Source organism: Musca autumnalis, unplaced genomic scaffold (assembly GCF_047663935.1).
Source record: "Musca autumnalis isolate F117 unplaced genomic scaffold, ASM4766393v1 scaffold_3, whole genome shotgun sequence".
In the NCBI taxonomy this organism is placed as follows: Eukaryota; Metazoa; Arthropoda; class Insecta; order Diptera; family Muscidae; genus Musca; species Musca autumnalis.
This window is the reverse complement of record NW_027411866.1, coordinates 713,883-719,662: the sequence shown is the minus strand read 5'-3', so window position 1 is coordinate 719,662 and position 5,780 is coordinate 713,883.

Sequence of the window (5,780 nt, the reverse complement as noted above, 5' to 3'; positions counted from 1 at the left end):
TGACCAGGGTTTCGGTGTCGAGTTATTTTTGGCTCGACTACGACTCTGACTCCAGACGAGTTTTTTCACGACTCCGACTCCGGGTCAACTCCGAGAGTGAATTGCTATACCACTAAAAATGAATAAAATATTTCCGAAAGAGAAAAATATTACGAAGTTTTGAAGCCGTCTACGAAACCCTGTGGACATATTCCGACAAAATTTGGGGGGAAAGTTTTATACCCCAACGAAGACTAAGTACCAAATTTCAGACATTTCGGTGTGGTATGAAGCTAAAACCTTAAAAATACCGAAAATTGGGCAGTACCGTTCTATGGGGCTATATCAAAACGTGGACCGATTAAATACCAAATTTCAGCAATTTCGATAAAACCCTCAAAATAGCGAAAATCGGGAGGTACCGTTCTATGGGGGCTATAACAAAACGTCGATCTATACCAACAAATTTCTTGTGGAACGTTTTAAAACTCTAAGAAAACTAAATAAAAAAAATTCCGATATTTCGGTAAGATAATGTGGAAAATTGGGAGATACCGTCCTATGGAACGAAAAAATACGAAAATTGGGAGGTGCCGTCCTGTGGGGCAATATCGAAACGTCGACCAATTCCGACGGATTTCAGTCGGAAACGGTTTTACTTCCAACGTAGACTAAATACCAAATGTCAGCCATTTCGGTAGGTTGTTGTGGCCACAATCTTCAAAATACAGAAAATCGGGAGGTACCGTTCAATAGGGGCTATATGAAGGCGTGGACCTGTACGGACAAATTTCAGGTGGAAAGTTTTGTACCCCCAACGATGACTAAATACCAAATTTCAGCCATTTCGATGGATTATTGAGGCCATAACCTTCAAAATACCGAAAATCGGGAGGAGAACATTTTTATACCAGCAACGAAGACTTCAAGACTTCAAAATAAAGAAAATCGGGAGGTAAACAAAAAGTTTTGAGTCGATATACAACAACAATTATGAAAAAATTTTAATATACATAACAAGCCTTAAAATTAATGGTCAAAACATTTGCAACTGAAACAAATCGCATACGAAAATTTTCTATATTTTGTAAAATATCATTTTTATATGATGCAAATCATTTCTTTTTGTTCTGGGAATTCTTAAAGTGAGTAAAATTTTTAAACAGTGGCGGGTCATAGGGGAGAAGCATGAACATGGGTGCAAGAGTCAGAAACTTCTGAAATAATCGAAATTTCTTCTCATTTCAGTTTTCGAATCTCAGTTGACGAACCGGCTATTTTTCAGCAACCAGTTATTATCAGTTGCAGTGAATATTTTCGAAGAAAGAAGAAGTAAAATTGAAATATCTAAATATGTACGTTTATCTAATATGTACGTTTAAAGCAATGTAAGATTTATTATGCTAGGAAGTCCCAATCATTGAGCTAAAAGTAGAGTCGGACTGCACTCTTTGGTATTAGTCGTGTTCCTTTACGTGCCTGAGGTTACCAGTTTTTACCCGCAAAGTGTTTCCTTATCTTTAAAAGCAAACAATTTATATGAGAGCAGTTCACCACTTTTACCATTTTTGCAACAATTACCATTTTTAAAAGTAAAGGAACAGACCAATTATAAAAGTTTCCTTGCCTGCTCTAGAGAACCATGATCAACAAGTCGATCCCTACAAAACATCAAACATTTCCAAAACGTTGTAAAATAAAATTCACGAAATAGTAATCTGCAGTTGGAGCCAATGTCAAAATCTGCACTGCACTGATGGGAAGTAAAATCCTTTTGTAAGATGAATCAAAACCTGTTGCGGAGGAAGTAAACTCTGTTGCGTGCAGCGGCGGTGTTTAGACTGCAACAGCTGGGACGGCCGGAAGTCAAGTTTCTCACTTAAATTTACAACCTGTCGCTTGCCAAACACATCGTTCCCGAAGTCTGGAAAATAGGCCAGCTACTGAAGCCCGAAAAGGATGCCAGCAAAGGTCAATCTTACAAACCGATTTCGCTTTTGTCGCCCGTAGCAAGGACCCTTGTGGCTATAGTTCTTCCAGCATCAAAAATAACTTTCCAGTTGCCGATCAATAGCATAGGATCCGTAAGCAGCACAACAACTGCGCTGAAGGCCATCTCCATCTCCATATTAGCAGAGGACTCACTCAGAGCAAGCCGTGCTCATAATCTAGAAAGAGAAGTCTAACGTTACAAGAGAGAACCTCTAGATCAACAAGCCTTTCAACCAGGTTTAAGTAGCATTCACACGAATGCAGTGGCAGATGCAGTAAACAGTTATCGTATGAATGCGGTCCTTGGAGAACATCCACCATCTATCGCAGCTGAGAAGCGCCAGCTGTCAGGACAAACCAGAGTAGTTTTGGGTCAATACGCTCGGGATGGTGCAGCCGTCAAAATTCCTATAGGGCAAGTACTGATGACACCGTGGAAAACATCTGCCCAGCATACAGCACAGGCCCCCACGACACACTGCTCCTTTTCAATTGCCCTACCAATCCTGCTAAGAAACTTATGTTTGCAGCTTTGTGGTTACAAACCATATAAATAGCGAAATAGCCACATTCTTACGACTGATAGACCCAGAGTCAGATTAAGCAGACAAATGAGAATACAAACATATTAACTACAGTTGCAACAACTAGTGTTGGGCAATCTCGTTCATTGAGCGGATCGATCTTTTTCATTCCGTTCACCAAAAAGATCCGGGTCGTTTACTTCGTTCGTTGGCTCTTTTTCGTTTAACAATACATTTGACTGTATTATTTTCTTTTGAAGTCGTTCGTTCTCTGCTGCATATGACTCCGTCGTTCTTTTCACCGAATCGTTCTTTTGAAAATGTTCGTTCACGAATGACACATTGTGAGCTAATGGGGGTGGTTTTTGTTTCTGAACGTAGTGGTGGTGGTTTTGATATGAAAGAACCAGATGAACGAATGATGCAAAAGAAAGATTTAATCGAGATGTGCTACTGAATGAGGTGAGTTACTGAGCGAGAGTAGCTCTCTGAATCATTGTTTGTTTTGTGTGGAAATTTGTGCTGCTTGCGCTAACGCAGCGTTTGTTTAGAGTTTGACTGCAAAAGCAATGCTGCTAATTTTGTAAGCAGCAATGACTCGTCCATCGGGGATCTAAATGAACGATATAAAAGAATGAGTTGGATACGGATCCGTTCGTTCTTTTCACGGAATCGTTCCTTTGAGCCGGTTCGTTCATGAACGACGCAACTCTAACAACAACGAGAACAAACTGCAATTATAGATGTAAACTTTATGATGATAAATAAATTATAGTTATTTCATTAATTCCTTTGAATTAATAAAATAAAAAAAATGAAAATAATTTTTCAATGCAGCATTTTCCATATTCCGAACAAGACGTGAAAATTACATGCCAAAGGGTTGGTTAAAATGACATGCCAAAGATTAGTGAAAATGCTATTCTTGGGAATTGGTTAAGATGGCATGCCAAGGGATTGGTATAGATGCCATGCCAAAGAATTGTTGAAGATGCCATTCCATCGAGTTAGTAAAGATGACATGCTTAGGATCTGAAAATGAATTGCATCTTTTGGGGGTCACGCTCTTGTAAAAAGAATGTGTGAAGATGCTGAAAAAATGACATTCCATTTCACTTGCACCCATTCTTGAATAGCATCTTTGGCATCGAACAATTTGCTGGGTTGATAAGTTTGAAAAAAATGAAGCCCTAATCTAAAAAACCCTACATTTTTAAATTTTGTATTTTGTCTGTCATAACCAATTTATTTCGATAAATGCTCTCATTTGTTAGAGATGGGACATATTTTATCGTTGTTCGGAGAGTATTTCTACTTCAACAACGTAGAAAAATCGTCGTTCGTTCTCAGAATTTTGTATGGGGACTCAAGTCATTTATTCGTATTTGAGGGTCGAACAACGAATAGAGAACGAACGACGTACCGTGGAAACGGGCTATTAAAGACATTTTTCTAAAACGTGCAATTTTGTTGCAAATGTATTGGCCCCCACTGTGTATACTTTATATGAATATTTCGATGGGTTACAGACGGAATGACAAACTTAATTATACCCTCCATATTCATAGTCATAACCCTAATGTATATATTCTTGATCGGTGTAAAATTCTGATACCGTCTGTGGTAATCACTTTAGCATCCCGAAAATGTAGATAGTGCGCTGAAATTTTGGAAAATGCGTATTTTGTTTTCAAGCAGATTGAGTTCCAAGATGATCTATTTGGATTAGCTCCAGTATAGCAGTCACCCAATTTTAGGTATTTCGAAGTTTTTAGCTAAATTTTTAGACCGAAGTAGCTTTAATTTGGCATTTATGGTTTCTATTGGCCCACAAACTTATCTAGCAGAATGATTGGAATTAAATACATATGTTGGCTAATTTGTAGATTGAGGCTCATTCCAACGTTTCTGTAATTACTTACTTTAAATTTTTCTTTTGTGTATTTTTGTTGTACTTTATGAATTTATGGCCACTGGAATGTACGAATAACTTCCCCTCACCCTCACAGTTGACTGTTAAGTGGGGTACACACGATCAGTTTTGACTGTCAGTTTTGATCAAATAATCGGTTGCTTGCCAGTGTGGCCGTTCACTTTTGTTAGTTATCAGGCAACCACAAAATATTTTGTGGTTGCTGGTCTATTTGACAGTTATCGATAATTCTAAAAAATCGACAGTCAAAACTGATCGTGTGTACCCCGCTTTAGAACAGTGCACATATTTGATAACGACTCATACATATGACATGTGAATGAACTGGACAATCATTGTTTACCTATAAAAGTTAATGATCTTGGTTGTTGTTTTGCTAAGTAGTTTAGATTGCTAAACGATTGTTATTTTATAACATAAATAAAAATTATCTTTCTCAAAACAGCAAGAATCTACCAAAAAATCAAAATAAAAATTGTTGATGCTACATCAACGATTTTGGTGGTACATACATAGATAAAAAAAAAGTCGTCATTCCAAATCTGTGTTTGTTACTAACTTTGATCGTTGTCCACATAGGAATTTGTTTTTGTTTGTAACGTTAGTGTCAAAAATAAATGTAAACAAAATAAGGAAATTTCTAAAACTAATACTTTTCCAGATTTGATTGAATATTTTGGAAAACATGAATGAAAATTCGTTACATTTTCAATTTGAATGTTTCTACATCATTCCATTAAATGCATAATTTCTCGCAGAAAGTAGAATTCTTGCAAAAATGATTGGGGTCGCTGGAAATTCATTGAGAAAGAAGTTGGTTCAATCTTTTGTTTTTAAAATTAAAGAAGCACATGTTTATTGCGGCTTTATTTTTTTTTTTTTCAAATTTAACAAACTACCTCACATATTAACAAACGTTGTACTGCCTCTATAAGCGGTGTTTTATTGTGCGGCTCGTCGTTCGGACTTGGAGGAGGTTACATATCATTGATATGAAGAAGTCTTTCTGGGAAATAGTTTTTATCGGAATGGTATATTTTTTTCTCAAAAAATATACATACATCCCTAATGCACATCGAAATAGAAATAAATATATAAAATGTCTTATAGAATTTGACACCAACGTTACAACCCAGTTCAGTCAGCTGTGTATTGCTGTTACCTTTTATTGTTCTACCATGGTTGCGCGCAAAATATAATTTATTTTAATAAATAGAAACAAAATCTAAAAAAATCGCGGTTCAATATAATAAGCTGTTACACCCTATTAACGTTCACAGAATTTATATCCTTTAATGGATGCAGTTAAATCATATGTACAAGTGATTTGGAATGACTTCAAATTATGCATT